Source organism: Pelophylax lessonae (genome assembly GCF_965119305.1).
Source record: "Pelophylax lessonae genome assembly, chromosome: 4".
Taxonomy (NCBI): Eukaryota; Metazoa; Chordata; class Amphibia; order Anura; family Ranidae; genus Pelophylax; species Pelophylax lessonae.
In genome coordinates this window covers 143087073-143106029 of record NC_138771.1, presented here as the reverse complement: position 1 = coordinate 143106029, position 18957 = coordinate 143087073, and the positions used below count along the sequence as shown (strand labels likewise).

General features: G+C 43.6%; 1 protein-coding gene across 5 annotated transcripts in view; it reads right to left on the bottom strand.

Annotated features, from left to right (window-relative positions):
• The window catches only part of SHANK3 (SH3 and multiple ankyrin repeat domains 3), a 669097-nt gene that overhangs the window by 277595 nt on the left and 372545 nt on the right, over positions 1–18957 (bottom strand). The gene's annotated exons all lie outside the window — the stretch shown is intronic.

The following is an 18957-nucleotide window of genomic DNA, read 5'->3' as shown; positions in this document are numbered from 1 at the left end:
ACTAGTGATGGCGGCGATCAGCAACTTATAACTGGACTGTGATATTGAGGTGGACGAATCGGACACCTGACACTTTTACACTTTTTGGGGACCAGTGACATCAATGAAAAAAATATGCACTGTCACTGTATTAATGATACTCCCTGGGAAGGGGTTAACATCAGGGGCGATCATAGGGTTAACTGTGTGCCTAGCCTGTGTTTTTCACTATGTGTGAGGTGCTTTGACAAGGGGAAGGCACAGGATCAATATCACAGGATCAATATCTTCCCTTCTGACAGAACGACAATCTGCCTTGTTCACATACAGGTGTATGTACAGATTGTCGTTCTGCCTGTGTCCTGTCTAATCAGCAGGTGCCGGCGGACATCGAGTCTGCGGTACCCGCCACTGGGCTCCCACTGTGTGTGATCACAGTGGAAGCAGGTCGCCAACAGCTCACACGCGTGCCCCAAACCTGGAAGTGTCAGATCACGTACTAGGTATGTGATCTGGCACAGAACAGCTGTCCTGCTACAGTAAATGTATGGTGGGTGGTCCGCAAGTTGTAAAGCGAATTGGTAACCATTTGCAGGCCACAATGAGCGGTTCAGGAGGATGACAGGTTCGTGTCCACCCTGCATATGCACAGACCGCTCTACTCTATGGGCCATCCGATCCACCCAGATGGAAGGGGACGGATCCCCTTCAGTTTTTTTTTTTTTAGCAGATCGGATTGGAGGTATGTAAGTGTAAATAGACACAAGGTTATTTACTTCTGCCACTCTATAGAGGTGAATACAGGGTCCGATTGGGTCTGCCTGAAAAAAGGACAAGCAGACCCAATCAGACCAATCGCATGAAAGGAGCCTAGGGCAGATTTCACACTGATGCACTGTGGTTTACCTGCACCACGGGTGAAGCGCAGTGGACCTGTGGCTTTACTGCAGGTTAGCTGTACCTTACCATAGACATCAGTTATATCCTGCAGGTGTGGTGTGCTTTCAAAAAGCGCACCAAACCCGCAGGTAATAACATAAGTCTATGGCTCAGTGCAGGTAACCTGCAGGTACACTGCGGTGCACATGTGGATCAGTTTGAAAGCAGCCCAGTAAGCACTGCAGAAGAGATATGTCCATATATATATATGTAGCACTACCCCATAAGGACTGCCAGTTATTTTCTCTACGGATCCCTCTGAGTTACTAGCATACAATCATGACAGATCCAATTTCCTAATTCTTTCACTCGGCTCACTCCAATAATCAGTCCAGGGGTATTTGGTTTTTTTGTGGTTTATTGTAAATTGGGGATAGGAGAAGGGAACAGTGGGATACTCCAATCTAACTATAGACAACGTTGAGGACTCCTATCTTCTGATACAGCCAGGCTGTGGATTCACCCTGCCACTTTGTATGAATTTGGATTTGAGTCTCTTTCCCTCAGACGACTCGATGAACAAACAATTATCTTCAGGACACTCTCCTCAGTATCCTCTTTCTCTTCCTCTGCTGACACCCGTCCACTGACTATCTTACAAGCAGGGGTGGCCCCCCTCAGGTCAGGCCCCTTGACACGAGTCCCTGTACTCATAATACTGCAGTCCCATGGTCTCCAGTGTCTCCCCTTTCAGTCAGCTTTCCTGGACCTTTCAACCGCTCCTCTGGTCCTCAGGATGACCTCCTGCAACCGCATGACACCTCTACAGAGGAGGAGGCAGCCGCCTCCCTCTGGGACTCTGCTCTCCAGCCAAAGACCCCGCAGCACATGTGCTCCTGGCTTTTATACAGTATCCCAGAATGCACTGAGGCAACCTGCCCTCTGCCAATCACCAGGATTGTATCAAAAGCCTATGCAGCCATTCGCCAGGTTTCTTCCCACTGTCCAACATGCCTCCCTATTGGACCAGCGTTAAACACTCTTCAGACTGAATGAATGGCATACTGAGCACATTGAGCAGACCTCACTAATATATCCTGCTCCCTGATAGGCAGAGAACAATATAGATTTACTTGCAACTTCTCTGGTAAGCAGACAGAGCTCAAAACTATACTCTCTCACTAGCACCTACCTAGGAGGGTGCTACATATACGTTGTGATTTTAGAATATAAACTGACCTTTAATAATAATCTTTCATTCAAGAATCTCCCTTTCTACAGGTATTGCTGGCTGTTGCTGTCCCAGGCTGAGTGCAACTGGTATCACTCCATCTGTAGCAGGAGAAGGTGCTATACAGGAAGCATTGGCTTATGCGACTCTGCTCCCTCTGCAGCCATGCTTCCTCTAGCTTCAGCTCTATTTAGAACACTGATGCTCTGGGATGGAGGGTCGGGAACACGCTATCTGGGCGTACTGACCCGCTACCCCAGAGAAGGAGGTTATGGGCCACATCAGAGGGAGGTTGGGCACCCCTGCATTAGCCAGTCAACCCCTAACGTGTTTTATCCTATTTTGATTGAACACAAACCTGCTAGAATATTGATATTATAAGAGCTATTTTTGCCAACAGTTTCCAAACTTTGTGAATTCCTGGGCTATGGTGCTTATCCTCCGAATTTACTACTGACTTACTCATTTAGATGCAAGTTTGGCATTCCAACGGCAAAGGCCACATACTCCTATTAGGTCAGTGACTTACAGAGTTGTCATGGCAAAAAAAGAGCATGACACCATGGGAATATCAACTTCTAAAAGTAAAGTGCAATGGCAGCAGTACCCATATATAGTTATGGCATTTTCTTTTTAAACAGTCTCATCAATACCAACTGAGCCCGGAGGCTGCACTTTTAAATTCCAGAGTGCAAATGATTACACTTCATATAATAAAAATGTGTAAATTTAGCCACGTGCACCCATTTTACACATTTGATGCTATATGTAAATTTGATAAAAGGCTACCTGCACCCATTTTATGTGTTTCAAGCAACATTTTAATTTACTAAATGTGCATAGATGCATAAAACAAGAACAAACAGTATTTAACATATAACATGCATACACCTAAGCTTACTTTTAGGTGATCCCTGCATCCGATGCAATGTGCCAGTTCTACCTCTAGAGGTCACCTGATCTCCTACTAAAATTATACCTTAGTAAGATCACACAAACTAGGCTAACAATTTTTTAAAATCAAAAATATTGTCTGAACAAGTACCATGAATTGGACACCTTCAATATAAGAGCACAAAGCATAAAATCGCCTATGTCTCAGCTGAAGCAGGCAAGCATCAAAAAGGGCATTTATTTCCCCAGTGTTGGGAACAGCCAAATAAAAATTAAAGTGTGCTCAAAACAAATGTAATACATTGCATCTTAGATTTGGAGGCTGCAATAGGGTTTTTGTGCCTTTTTTTCTCTCTCTTTAACTGGTAATTCTGCGACTAACTAACTTCCTGCTATAGGGTGACAACACTCACTCACTCTAGTGAGCCTGGCAAACACAGCCATCTAACAGGTAGATTGCAACCCTGCCATGCCAGCCAACAACTTCTGACCTCACCAGAGGCAGCTCTCTTTTCCTGTGGCTACTCAGCTTCACTGTGTAGCTCTATCTGCACACAGACCCCCCCCCCGGTACTACCTCCTGCAGTACCTATATTGGCTGCTAATTTGCAGTGACTTGTTCACACCAGGTTGGTCCAGCTGGGTTGGAATGTGGAATCCCAGCAAAAACACAAGAGGGGGAGGGTCGGGGAAATCAAGGATCATTTTCAGTCGGAAGATTTCAGGTCTGGTGAGTAAATAAGGGAGAGGGTGCTTATTACTGACCTCTGCTACCAACCCCTGCACTCTGCATTATTTGCTCCAGACCCCTGCACTCTATATATTTAATACTGTCCCCTGCATTCTGCTTTGCTTACTACTGACCCCTGAACTATGCATTACCTACTACTGACCCATGCACTCTACATTACTTATGATTAATCCCTGCATTCTGCATTACTTACTATTGACCCATAAACTCTGAGTTACTCCAGACTTCTTTGCTTTACCTATTCTTGATCTCTGGCTCAGCATTACTTACTACAGACTTCTGAACTCTGCATTACTTGCTCCAGACCCTTGCAATCTACATTATTTACTACTAACTCCTGCACTTAATCCTTATTGCTGACCTTAGCATTACTGACCTCTGAACTCTGCGTTTTTTACTACTGACCTCTAAACTCTGCATTACTTGCATTATTTACTAATGACCTCACCACTCTGCATTACTTTCTATGACTGATCCCTGCACTCTGCATTACTTACTACTGACCCTGCACTCTGCATTACATACTACTGACCCAAGTACTTCATTCTGACTTCTGAACTTTTCTTTATTGTTTACTGACCTCTGAACTCTGCATTTCTTTCACTGGACCCCTGCATTATTTACCACTGACCCCACCACTCTAAATTATTATAACTGACCCCACCACTCTGCATTGAATACTCTGACTCCTGCACTCTGTGTACATACACCTGACCCCTATACTGTACATTACATACTTCTGACCCCTGCACTATGTTACTTACTCCTGACCTCTGAACTCTGCATTACATACTTCTGACCTCTAAAGTCTACATTACTTACCCCTGACCCCTGTATTCTGCTTTACATACTACTGACCCCTACACTCTGTGTTACATACTACTGTCCTCTGTGCTCCACGTTATTTACTCCTGACCCCTGTCCTGACCAAAATATATACTTCTCTGACAAGCTAAATTCAGGCCAGCCAGCCAGGGCAAAACTTTGCTCAGCCAACTACACCAGGACACAAATCAGTCAGTCATGCCAGAACACAATCCAGCCAACCAGGCAAGATCTCAAACCAAACAGCTAGAATGCAGCAGAGACAGCCAGGACAAATACAATAGCAGAGTGACAGGTGACAAATCACCCTGTACAAGCAGAAAAAGCAGCAGCGACTTTTCCTATTTACCAAAGCTCCTACATAGAGGCAATTTACATATTTCTGGCGCGACAACCCATAATATGCTAGACAATAACGTGTGCTGTGTTAAGGCAGCCTATCATCAAACACATTAAAAAAAAAGTGCAACCTGGCACTCCTGAAGGCGATTTGTCCAAAGAGCCAGACAAATCTTATCGCCCGAAGTTCCAGTATAGTGATCAGTAGTCTTGACTTCCCCCACAGTCCAGACCCCCCAAAACACCTCCCCACTTGGACAGGCTGGCAACCACGGGGACCACCGCCCAGTACAGGGGAAGGAAGAATTATCTAGAGACTGTGGATCCTTGTCCCACTTGGCAAGAATCTCCCTTTTGTAGAGGCTCGAGTGGAACTGTGCAAACTGAACTGTCAGTGCGTGATAGTGAGTGTCAGTGACTGCGTGAGTGTCAGTGAACGTCAGTGAGCATCAGTGGGTGTCAGTGAGTGTCAGTGACTGCGTGAGTGTCAGTGAGTGTCAGTGACTGCGTGTCAGTAAGCATCAGTGAGTGCCTGTGAGCATCAGTGAGCGTCAGTGACTGCGTGAGTGTTAGTAACTGCGTGAGTGTCAGTGAGTTTCGCGGAGTACCAGAGGATGAGAAGGTAGAGTTAGGAAGCTAGAAGACAGCCACACAGGACAGACTTGAATTACTGAATCCCCATGAGATTAGATTAGTAGGTACAATGCCCAGCAGGTGTGGAGATGCCATTCGGTGTACATCTTGTGGCATGTATACGTTCCTCTATCAGGAGATCGAGGGCAAATACAACTGCACAAAATGTAAGCATGTTGCTTCCCTGGAAGCTCAGGTCCTGAATCAAGGGAAGCAACTGGCAACACTGAAAAGAATGTCCATACTGAAGGAGAGCTGGGACCGTACCCGTCAGGTGCAGGCAGGGGCCAGCACAGAGGAGGGCGGAGATACAAGGGTGCAGGCATCAGAGCAGAGTAGATGGGTGACAGTTAGAAAAGGGTAGAATGGAACAAGGCAAGGAGGCCGGTCCTGGGCTGGTGCACCCCAATAAATATGCCCCATTGCATGATGTTGGGCAAACCAGTCAAGGACCAGCATTGCTGGAGCAGAGCGACGCCCCTAGCTGCCAGGGGAAGAACTACTCCAGTGAGGACGTGAGAAAGGGAAAGGAAAGACAGGTTCTGGTGGTAGGGGACTCAATTATTAGAAGGACAGACAGGACAATCTGTCACAAAGACCGTATGTGCCGAACTGTCTGTTGTTTACCGGGCGCTTGGGTTCGGCACATCACGGATCGGGTGGACAGATTACTGGGTGGGGCTGGAGAAGACCCAGCTGTCACGGTACAGAGGGAGAGTCCTAAAAAGTGATTTCAGGGACTTAGGAGCTAAGTTGAGGAGTAGGACCTCCAAGGTAGTATTTTCAGAAATACTACCTGTACCTCGAGCCACACCAGAGAGGCAGCGGGAGATTAGGGAAGTTAACAAATGGCTGAGAAGCTGGTGTAGTAAGGAGGGTTTCAGGTTCCTGGAGAAGTGGGCCGACTTCTCAGTCGGCTACCGGCTCTTTAGTAGGGAGGGATTGCACCTAAATGGGGAGGGTGCAACCGTATTGGGTGAGAAGATGGCCAACAAGTTAGAGGGGCTTTTAAACTAGGCGATGGGGGGGAGGGTACAGTTGTAGAATTAGCCAGCAGGGAGCAAGGTTCAGCAGGCACAAATGGGCACATTAGTGGTAGGGTGTTTAGAGTTCCTAAATCCAAGGTGGGTACGGGGAAAAATCACAAGAGCAGCCTGAAAACAACATCGAATGAGAATATAGTATGCAACCGGACAAAATTACGAGATTTGTATACCAATGCTAGAAGCCTGGCCAACAAAATGGGAGAGTTGGGGCTGCTGATGTATGAGGAGGACTTAGACTTTCTGGGGATTACAGAGACTTGGTTAGACAGTTCTCATGATTGGCTGGTGACCATTCAGGGGTATTCCCTTTATCGCAGAGATAGAGAAGGTAAAAAAGGGGGAGGGGTATGTCTGTATATTAAGAACAGTGTACAGGTAAATATGAAGGATGATATTGATAATGGAGCTATGGACGAGGTAGAATCCCTATGGGTAGAACTTCAAAGGGAAGGCACTTTGGGGAAAGTAATATTGGGTGTATGCTATAGGCCCCCAAAACAGAGGGAAGAGGGGGAAGCGGACCTACTCTCACAGATTGGATTGGCAGCAAGGATGGAAAATGTCATTATAATGGGGGAATTTAATTATCCAGATATAGACTGGGCAGAAGGAACTGCGCATTCATCCAAGGCTCGGCAGTTCCTAAATGTTTTGCAGGACAATTTTATGGGTCAGATGGTGAACGCACGACAAGAAACAATGCGGTACTAGACCTACTGATTACCAACAATATAGACCTGCTCACGGAAATACGGGGCAACTTAGGAAACAGTGACCATAGGTCAATAAATTTCAGTATTAATCATAGTAACAGGAAACACAAGGGTAATATAAGCCAACTTTCCAAAATTGCGCTAGAAAATATCAAATGGGATAGAACCCTGGGAACAAAGAACACAAAGGAAAAATGGGAGTGCTTCAAGAGCATACTAAACAAAGGGATTGGCCAGTGCATCCCAAAGGGAAATAAAATTAAAAGAGCAAAACTGAACCCTGGGTGGCTAAACTCCAACATGAAAATGCATATTAATACTAAAGAAAAGGCCTTCAAAAAATACAAGGCTGAGGGGTCATTGGCGGGATTTAAGCATTACAAAGAGTGTAATAAGAAATGTAAAGGAGAAATCAAGGCGGCTAAAATAGAACACGAGAGACATATAGCGGAAGAGAGTAAAAAAAACCCCAAGAAATTCTTTAAATATATAAATAGTAAGAAAGCGAGGCCAGAGCACATTGGCCCCATAAAAGACGACAAATGGAATCTGGCCACAGAGGACAGAGAGAAGGCGAAAGTGTTAAATAATTTCTTGTCTTCAGTCTTCACAAAAGAATTGTGGGTTACACTAACCCAGCATGTAATGCAAAACTAAATAATACACTTCAGGAAGTACCCCCATGGCTAACAGAAAATAGACTTCAAACTAAACTAGATAAACTTAACATAAATAAATCATCGGGACCGAATGGCTTGCACCCGAGGGTACATAAGGAACTCAGCCAAGTGATAGCCAGACCATTATTCTTGATCTTTAAGGATAGTCTACAGATGGGTATGGTGCCAGCTGATTGGAAAAAAGCCAACGTGGTACCAATATTTAAAAAAGGGCCGAGATATATCCCGGGTAACTATAGGCCGGTCAGTCTAACATCAGTAGTCTGCAGAATTTTGTAGGGGATGTTAAGGGACTACATACAAGACTTTAGTAATGAGAATGGTATTATTAGTAGTAACCAGCATGGATTCATGAAAAATCGTTCTTGCCAGACCAATCTATTAACCTTCTACGATGAAGTGAGTTGCCATCTAGATAAAGGAAAGCCTGTGGATGTGGTGTATCTGGACTTTGCAAAGGCATTTGACACAGTTCCCCACAAACGCTTACTGTACAAGCTAAGGTACATAGGTATGGACCATAAGGTAAGTACCTGGATAGAGAACTGGCTCCAGGGGCGAGTCCAGAGGGTGGTGATAAATGGGGAGTACTCGGATTGGGCAGGTGTGGAAAGTGGGGTCCCCCAAGGTTCTGTCCTGGGGCCAATCCTGTTTAATTTATTCATAAACGATCTAGAGGATGGGATATCTAGCACAATCTCGGTATTTGCGGATGATACTAAACTAAGCATGCCAATATCTTCTATGCAGGATGTGGAAACCTTACAAGCGGACCTGAAAAAAATAATATATGGCAGATGAGGTTTAATGTTGAAAAATGTAAAGTAATGCACTTGGGCATCAGAAACACGAAAGCAAGCTACTCACCAGGGGGGGGGGGTAACCTCTGGGTGAATCTAAGATGGAAAAGGACCTGGGGGTACTAGTGGACAACAGGCTTGGCAGTGGCATGCAATGCCAAGCCACTGCAAGCAAAGCCAACCAAATACTGGCATGTATAAAAAAGGGAATGCACTCCAGAAATAAAGAGATTATTCTCCCACTCTACATGACCCTGGTGCGGCCACATCTGGAGTATGCCGTCCAGTTCTGGGCACCGGTCCTCAGAAAGGATTTGCTGGAGCTGGAGAGAGTCCAGAGAAGGGCAACGAAAATAGTTGGGGGAATGGAGGATCTCGGCTATGAGGAAAGACTACAGGCATTGAACGTATTCTCCCTGGAGAAGAGACACTTGAGGGGGGATATGATATCAATGTACAAATACTGTACTGGGGATGACCCTAGCATAGGGAACAAACTTTTCAGAGAAAGGGAATACAATAAGACACATGGTAACTCACTAAAACTAGAGGGAAAACGGTTTAACCTTAAATTACGTAAGGGATTCTTTACTGTCAGAGCAGTAAGGATGTGGAATTCTCTTCCACAAGCAGTGGTATCAGCAGGGAGCATCGATAGTTTCAAAAAACTATTAGACAGTCACCTTAAAGACCCCAACATACAGGGGTATACAATGTACGGTTAACAGCAAACACACACATCATAGGTTGAACTGGATGGACTGATGTCTTTTTTCAGCCTCACAAACTATGTAACTAACTATGAACTGCCTCGAAGGTAGACACCATCAGGCACAACGCCCGCAAGCAAGTTCAGAAAGATAACCGACTGCTGAACAACAGGAGCCGAGTCACATCCTGCAGCTTTGGAGTTTTTGTTCCCCTGGAAAGAAACACCCTGGCTGAAGCCGATACAGAGTCAGACCCAGATAGTCCAACTTGGTGGACGGAACCAGAGCAGATTTTTGGAAGTTCGATTTCCAACCAAACTCCTACAGAGTCCGCACAGTAATCTCCAGGTTGTCCTTTAGAGCAGTCTCCGACTGCTCGTAGAGGAAGATAGTCCAGGTACCCAGTACCGCAATCCCCCGCTGCCACTAGAATGCCAACACTTTTGTGAATACCCGAGGAGCTGAAGTGACCAAAGAGTAATACCATGAATTGAGCATGCTCCTCACCCATGGCAAGTGAAGAAAACACTGATGACCAACATATAATGAAATATAAACGTAGGTGTCCTTGATGTGGGGATGCCACTACTGTACCAATGGACCCCATTAAGAACATCTGTACCCGCACAAGCGGTTCAAGGCCTTGAGGTCCTGGATTGGACGTACCATGTCTTGTATTCTGGGAACTGTAAAAAGGTTTGACTAGAAACATTGAAAAAGTTCTGATTTTGGAACTGGAACAATCACCACTTGCAGTGGACTTGCACCTCCCTGAAGAGATCCCGCAGGCAGTCTGGGGACAAACGCAGACTGGAAGGAAAGAACCTCACTGGAGGATAAGACTGAAACCCGATCTTGTAGCTGGACTGGATCAGCTGTTGGACCCACCTGTCTTGAATCAGGAAGTGCATGGGTCCGGATAGAAGCGAAGACGCCCCCCTACCTCAGACATGGGTGAGGGTGCCCCTTCAGGCAGAAGAGGGCTTGTCTACAGGTCTGGAAGAACTCGCTCTCTGTGATGAGACTCCTCGCCCCTGGCAGCCTGTGGAAGAAGAGTACTTTTCCCCCCTGTAAGACCCTTAAGGATATCATCCAGGAAGATCCAAACAGGCGATCCTCCAAAAGGGGAGAACATATAATGCCGTCTTGGAAGACTGGTGATGCAGACCAGCATTTCAGCCATATCATGCGCCAAAGGACCACTGCTGTAATGGACAGCCTAGAAACCAAGGGAGCCGCATCCAGAGATGCAACACAGACAAACTGCAACTCCTGGACCAACTGGTACACCAGCTCGCAAGGGCAGGGGGAAGCTGTTCCACCTCCAGTCAATGTCCTGTCAATGAACGAAAGAGAAATGTAATTTTTGGTGAGATACTCCAAATAGGAACACGTCTAAAAGAATGCAGGCCCAGCAGCTTTCCTCAATAGTGCTCTGCAGCTGCTGCAGCTGATTGATGATTAGGAAACCATTTCCATTAGTCCCACTCAGCACAGAGGAACAAACAGTGATTTCTTTAGAATAACTAAAGGTAGGAATCTGCAACAAGGGTTTTTTATAATCCTTGTAATGTACATAGATCACCCAGGAGGGAATGCTTTTTTCTCAACAAATGTGGAGTTACGCTTTAATATGCACCTGTGATAAAAATGATAGACCCTTCATTTCTTTGTAAGTGGGCAAACTTACAAAATCTGCAGGGATCAAAATATTATTTTCCCCACTGTACATAGGTATAGTTTCCCATTCTGTCACTTGGAATCCACCTCTCTCCTAACAATAGCAGAAGCACAGGGAAATTGCTGACGTTTACTAAACCAAGTCTTATACAAGGTAATGCACAGTCTACAAAGATGCTAAGACGTAATACAAGTCACAATAAATCTATAAAGCTTAAATCATACAGCAAAAAAAATCTATGCTATTCATTTATATGTACATTTAGTAATGTTTGTTTTCTAATAAAACACTTTCAGCCTGTCAGCCCCCACTCATCCCACACTTTCTGTATCTTTTGTCCTTTCTTCTCCCTCTCAGAAAGCTCTAAACAATTTCCTGTACACCTTTCATTAATTATAAAGCACAGAGGGATCTAGATCTAGAAAAATCAGATAGCAATTATATTAAATCTGCACAAGTTTAAAGTGCAAGCCAACCCAAAACTGAGCACTTTGTTGTCAGGTGGATGACAATGGGTTCAGCCGTCTGTGTAGTTTAATGCTGGCCATACACGGTTAGAAAATCGTTTGAAAAAGTGCTTGATATGCTTGATCGTTCGACTTTCAAAACGTTAGTAAGCTAATTTCGATTCTCAAAATGCAAAATTTATGCCAAAAAAATGAACCAACATGTCGGATTTTTTGCTCCGAAACGAACAATTTTCAAACCAGTAGTGGACTCGATCGAAAACACTTTAAACAAAAAATGCAAAATAAAGCACAATACAAATATAAAGTGACTGATGCAAAGTGAGCCAGCAAAGAGTCTTAAAGTGACACCAAAAAAAAAGGACCATCTGTTGTATGTGTCACTACAATTAAAAAATAAATAAGGTTCAAGCAAAAAGAAAAAAGTTCAAGCTAAAAAATTCTTCCTTCAAAATGTTTTGTAATATCCTCAAACACATGTGATATCCAATGTTAAAAGCATGTCCATCCATAGTGCAGCACCTCAAGTGAATCCGTCACCTCTCTAACTAAATATCACTCACCACCAGAGCCCCAGGCTGGTCAAATTATAAACCAGCATAAGAATACCACCGCCAAAGAATATCCAGCAAACACAACTTCCACTCCAATCAGGCTCCCATCCACTTTCTTCTTATTTAAACCACAGCGCTCAGTGCCAGAGAAATGGAATAAGAAATGGAAGAAAGCTCCCATCGCGTAAATAGTAAAAAGAGGCTTTTATTTTTAAAAACACATTAGATACACTCACATGCCAAAAGTGTCCTCCCGACACTAGGGCATACTGCTGATTGTTATAATAAGCTCATCTCTGGTCTCTCTGCAGACCTCGATTACGATACAGGTTGCACAGTGATGTCAGCGTCCTTGCCCCGCCCTACGCATTTTGTCATGTGACGTCATCACGGAGCGACAGGACGACTAGACATGCCGCGCCATCTTTATAGAGGGATGATTGCCACCCTATGCTCTAACAGTGCAATTCTAAAACATTAAATTGCTAATGCACTTCTAAGACCATACTTTATCAGCAATAGACAAAAACATTCCTCATTTAGATATCTATTTATATCACACAAAAATATATTTATTTACCAAACTATTATACATATGAAGTTCTTCTGTCAGCTGAGCATGTTACCATCAAAATGAAAGGGATACTCTCCACCATGACATGGAGCAATTAACCAAAATTCATTAAAAATAAATATTTCCATTATTATTTTTCCTTCTTAAACTATCAATGTCTGATTACCCCTTCACAGAAAAAGGGAGTCTCTTGCTGAAAACTACCTATGTGATAATGCCATCTTCTATCTACAGCCAGAGCTGAACCCCCATTTGGTTCTAGTCCCATCATAGACCAAGATGGCATGTACCCTATTTATCTCTTTAGTTTGTTAGGAAACAATTCAGGTCTATATCTATATTTAACTCATTGGGCTGGAGAACATCCATCTCATATATCCAATGGATTTCTCTTCGGGATACCGCTTTAGTTTTATCTCTGCTTCTCCAGTGTCCTTCAATTTTTTCCATCCCATGAAAGGTGAGTTGATTGGTAAGTTAAACTATTATTTTGTAGTTTAAATTGCCTGGATACGCTTTGTGTATCTTTATCTTTTTTGATATTATAATTTTGTTCCCCTATTCTAGTTTTCAAATACCTCGTGGCTCTCCCCACATATTGCATCTAACATGGACATTCCAAGATGTATACTACATGGGAAGAATCACAGGTGATCAAATCTCTAATCTCACTTGAATGGCCCCTTCACTTTCTGAATGAACACAGTAAGGGATCAGCACTGTGCTCATTCATGATTGAAGTAGAGTAAACTTTATTTTTTCTGTTTGTGAATGAACAGGGAGACAGTGCAGAGCTCTTCCTAAGTTCATTTATTCTGTGCAGCCGAGCCTTCAGAGATAGAGATTGAGGAGTGTCTCCTCAATCTCCTTTCTCTGTCTCAAAACTGAGACATCAGAGGTCTGTTTAGACCCCTGCAAAAAAAAAAAAAAAAAATTGTAAATAAGAAAAAAAATAAATTGTAACAAATAATAAATAATCAATTGGAAAAAAATAAATAACACATAAAAAAATAAAACAATAAAAAAAACTGCTGCCATTGTCCACTGCCCTACTGACACCAAACTCTGCCCTGCTGACACCATCTACTGCTCTACTGACTGACACTGTCCACTACCCTACTGACACTTCCACTGTCCTACTGACACCATCCTCTGTCCTACTGACACCATCCACTATGCTACTGACACTGTCCACGTACCATCCACTGCCCTACTGACATTGTCCACTGCTCTACTGACTGACACTGTCCACTTTTAAGGCTAGCTAAGCTTTTATTTTTACAGTAACATTTGTTTTATTATATTTTTCTAATTTTCTTTTTACTATTTAGTTAGGCCTTGCTAGTTAATTTGTTAAAAAATGAACGGTGATCTTGATAAAGTAGATCTTTCCCTCTCAAAAGTTGCCTGCCCCTGCCATAGCCCATATTCCACAGTCCACCTTGGGAGCGAGCAAGAGAGGGTGGCTATGTTTCTACCTACAATGGGACCATCGAGATCAAACATAGCCACCCTCTAACAGAAAGTTAAATCACAGTACCAAAAAAAAAAAAAAAGGTATTTGGAAATTTGGCAAGGTTGGGAGCAATAGAAGGTATTTTTTGAGTCAGGTATACATACTTGAATATAATTTATTTTTTGTAGGTTGCAAGAGCGAGAGAGGAGGGAATCACACTGTAGACACTTCTACAGCAGTCTTATTAGACTGAAACGTATCCCTTTTCAGGTTTCACCCTGATAAGTCTCTGCCAGCTAGGTTTTCAGGTAACTCCTAGACATTACAAAATGATCGCATAAGGGGACTCGGCTAATGTCTATGGATATCTTTAGGCTATTCATATTCTCACTGAGAAAAACAGACAGACAGATGTCTGTACATCTCTAAAACACCTAAACACCACTGGGACTTGCCATAATCCTTAACCTGGTTTAGCTGATAAGTAAATCCAATAAAACATCAACTAATAGAAAGAATATTAAAAAAGTTTAAACAATCCTATGTGCAATGACAAGTGCTCCAACAGCTTGAAGTAGGAAACCCTACATGACCCTGAGCTTAGCACAAAAAATGTTGTAATATGAAATCACTTGTGTTATGGAGTCCTAGCTGTGGATGACCTAACTTTAGACTCTCAGGAAAAGATTTTCCCACTTATATCCCTAGAGGCCAAAGGAAATTAATGATTAGTAGAACATTCTGGTGTCCACCCATAACTCAGTTTTCTCTTGTATTAGCACAATTTAAAAAAATATGTTAATATTTCAGAAAGAATATAAGTAATCCCTTCTTTATCCACCCTTGAACATACATGGCATAATAAGAATGATGTTCAAAATGGCCAGCATGTCCATGTATCGTGTTGCAAAAGGACATAATTTGCTTTACATGGTCAAATGGGCACAACAGAAGAAAGTTTTTGGGCCAGCAATCAGGCACAGTGGTTACTGGGGAGAAAGCATTCTGAAGTCATATTAATGAAAAGAAGTAAAAATTAGGAGTTAAAAAAAAAACTACAAAACAGGCAGTCCCTGGGTTACAAGCAAGATAGGTTCTGTTTGTTCTTAAGTTGAATTTGTATGCGAGTTGGAACAGGTACATTTTTTAAGTGTAACCCCAGACACAAAAAAAAAATTGATTTTTGTAAGAACTTACCGTAAAATCTGTTTCTCTAAAGTCTATTGACAGACGCAACTTCCATACTTCTAATCCATTGGGTTATGCTGCCCCCTGCAGGAGTAGTTCTAGGCAGGAAAAAAGTAATTCTCCACGCCCACGGGGCTGTCCCCACAGGCATAACCCCACACCCTCTGCTCCAGCAAACCAGTTTCATTGTAAGCAGTAAAGAAGATACAAAAACCATCCCCATAACAGATGGGCGGGTGCTGCGTCTGTCAATGGACTTCAGAGAAACGGATTTACGGTAAGTTCTTACAAAAATCCAGTTTTCTCTATTGTCCATTAACAGACGCAGCTTCCATACTTCTTATCTATTGGGACATCCCAAAGCAGTGTAGATATGAGGGGTGGGAAGAACGCAACCAGAAAAAAGGAGTATTATCACTTTAAAAACGTGGCTCGGGGTTTCCACCGCCGATTGCCGCGGTCTGTGGAGTCCCCTTTAAATATACACCGACAGCAGAGTGTGCAGGGATATGCCCACAAAGACCCCAGTACTGTACCACCTTCAGTGGAAACCTCCTGAATCCGACTGTGCAGCAAGAAGAGGGAGTCACAGGAAATAACATCAGCCTGGTATGTGAAAGGTCACGCTGACTGTAGCTCCATAGGGCTAGACAAAAATGGCTGCCAATGCAATTCAATAGGAAGCACAGGGAAAATGGCTGCCCCATACAAGTCAATGGGAAAAATATTTTACATTGCCCACACTAAAGATAGCAGCGCCCACGGCGTGCCATGCGGTCAGGGACACCCAATATGAAGGCCTCAAGGATTTAGCACCATAGCCATAGCACCCCTCAGGGGGCAGGAAAGGGGGACAGGGCACCAGGCCGGGTAACCGGACAGGCCATAGGGATCTTTTAGGAAGTCCAGGTCCTATTATCCCCAGGAGAGGACCCACATCCCCTCAAGGCCACCGAGGGGCAAGGGGGAATACATTTACTCACCATACCATGGACCGGGTGGGTTCCGCTACGGGCATAACCACCTCCCACTCTGAGTGGGGGTGCTGCCCGCTGAGGGGTACACTGCGACTCAGGGCACTCGAGGTCGCCGTGTCCCAGCGAGACATCCACTCACAGGCTCGTCCCCACCAGAAAAGGGCTCCGTCTAGCGAGGCCTAGTGCGGGACTATAACCTGCTCACGCTCGTAGGCCAGGCTGGGGAGACCTTAAGAATCTAGATTATCCAGTGCGAAACACCAGCTGGCATTGCTTGTAGATCACCAGGAGGATCCCCCTGAACACTAACTAGCAAAGTGAGTAAAGATAAATAAAAACAAAATATTCTGAAAAGAATAAAAAACTGAGACCGAAGTCCCAGCAGGAACCCTAGGTCCTACTCTTTCTCTAGACAGAAACAAACTGGTTTGCTGAAGCAGAGGGTGTGGGGTTATGCCTGTGGGGACAGCCCCGTGGGCGTGGAGAATTACTTTTTTCCTGCCTAGAACTACTCCTGCAGGGGGCAGCATAACCCAATAGATAAGAAGTATGGAAGCTGCATCTGTCAATGGACGATAGAGAAAATAATTTATAAGTTTTTCAGGTAGCATGGGGAAAAGATAACACCCCCTGTAAATTTTGTTTTGCTGTCTGTGCCCCTGTTCAGAAGATTTCACCTCACTTTGACAATTAGATTTTGAAAATGTTGAGTTGTTGTGGAAACAAGGATTGGTGATAAAGCTTTTTCCCATGAGAACTCTTACAGGAGGGAATTTCACTTCCTAGGGGTAGGAGTAATATGGAGTCATATGTACGTCATATGTACGTCGGATGTTTGTAACACGGGGACTGCCTGTACATTTATAGTGCTTAATGTGCAATGACCAGCCCACCATTTCAATTCTTTGTAAAGTAAGCCGTTAACACATATACAGTATATGCCTATCTTTAGCATTGATGCCACTAGCAATTTTGACACATTGCCAATTGCAGGATCTCTAGCAGCAGTCGACCATATGACACCAGCCTTAAGGACCTGCATTAGTGGATGGTAAGTATAAACGTTCAGTTAGGTGTGAATTAAGTGTTAAAAGCATGATTAACCGCTTGCCGACCGCCAACAGTAATATTACGCCGGCAGTGCGGCTCCCCTGGGTCCAGCGACATAGACCTACGTCACTGGATTGCCCGTGTTTAGACACAGCGTGTGTCCGGCCGCGGGAGGAGTGGCTCCGATTGTCGCTGCCCTCCCCCGACCGTCGGGGAAACGGTGAGAAGACCCGCCTGCTTATGTAAACAAAGAACATGAAAAGATCAGCAGATTCAGCATAGCTGAAACTGCGATCTCTGTGTCTGTCACAGAACCCCCCCCCCCCCACACGTCAGTAAGCATGAGGCATACATTTAACCCCTTGATCACCCACATTATTAACCCCTTCCCTGCCTGTGTCATTATTACCGTAACAGTGCATATTTTTAGCACTGATTACTGTAAGAATGTCACTGGTCCCCCTAAAAGTGTAAAAAATGTCAGTTAGGGGTCCGATCTGTCCACGGCAATGTCGCAGTCCCGCAAAAAATCGCAGATCACCACCATTTCTAGTAAAAAAAAAAAAAAAAACAATAAAAATGACATAAATCTTTCCTGTAGTAAGTAAACGCGATAACTTTTGCGCAAACCAATCAAAATACGCTTATTGCAATTTTTTTTACCAAAAATATATAGCAGAAAACAAATTGGCCTAAAATGTTAAAAAATTTAGATTTTTATTTTTTTTTTTTTGGGAATGTCATATAGCAGAATGTGAAAAATGTTTTTTTTTTTTTTTCAAAATTGTCGCTCTTTTTTTGTTTATAGCGCAAAAATTAAAAATCGCACAGGTGATCAAACACCACCAAAAGAAAGCTCTATTTGTGGGGAAAAAAATACAAAAATTTCATTTGGGTACAGTGTCGACGGCGCAATTGTCTGTTAAAGTAACGCAGTGCCGAATCGGAAAATAGGGCCTGGTCAGAAAGGGGGCAAATTCTTCCAGGGGCTAAAGTGGTTAAGTGTGGAGGACAGTTTGTCACTTTGGAAAACTCTGGGCAGCTGTACTATACATGCAAACTAGTTCTCAGCACTGCTTGCACCAAAAACTACCACGGCCGGACTCCTGGTGCTGATATGCTTATGGCCAGAGTACTATGCATTCAGTTACAGTATAGAAGGATTGTACTGCTATATCTGCAATATCTGTGCAATATCATTAACAAGAACTCTTTAGATAAGTTCAACCAAACACATGCTTGTTGCATGGCATGGACATTATGTGAAAACCACTGAATAAATGTGTAGAGTCTGTGACATTTGGCTTTTAACACAGAGTTCCCACAGGACTGAGATTTTCCATATCTTCTACCTACACACAGTGCACCTTGGAAATACCTCAGTACTCTTCTAATTACACCATACTCTCTAGGCACTTTGTAAACGTTCACTTGATCCTATAGACTTCTGCTATGACTATGAAGCACCTGATATACTGTAAATGCATCCATTAAAGATGTACAAACACAAATCTACTATTCTTATTCTTA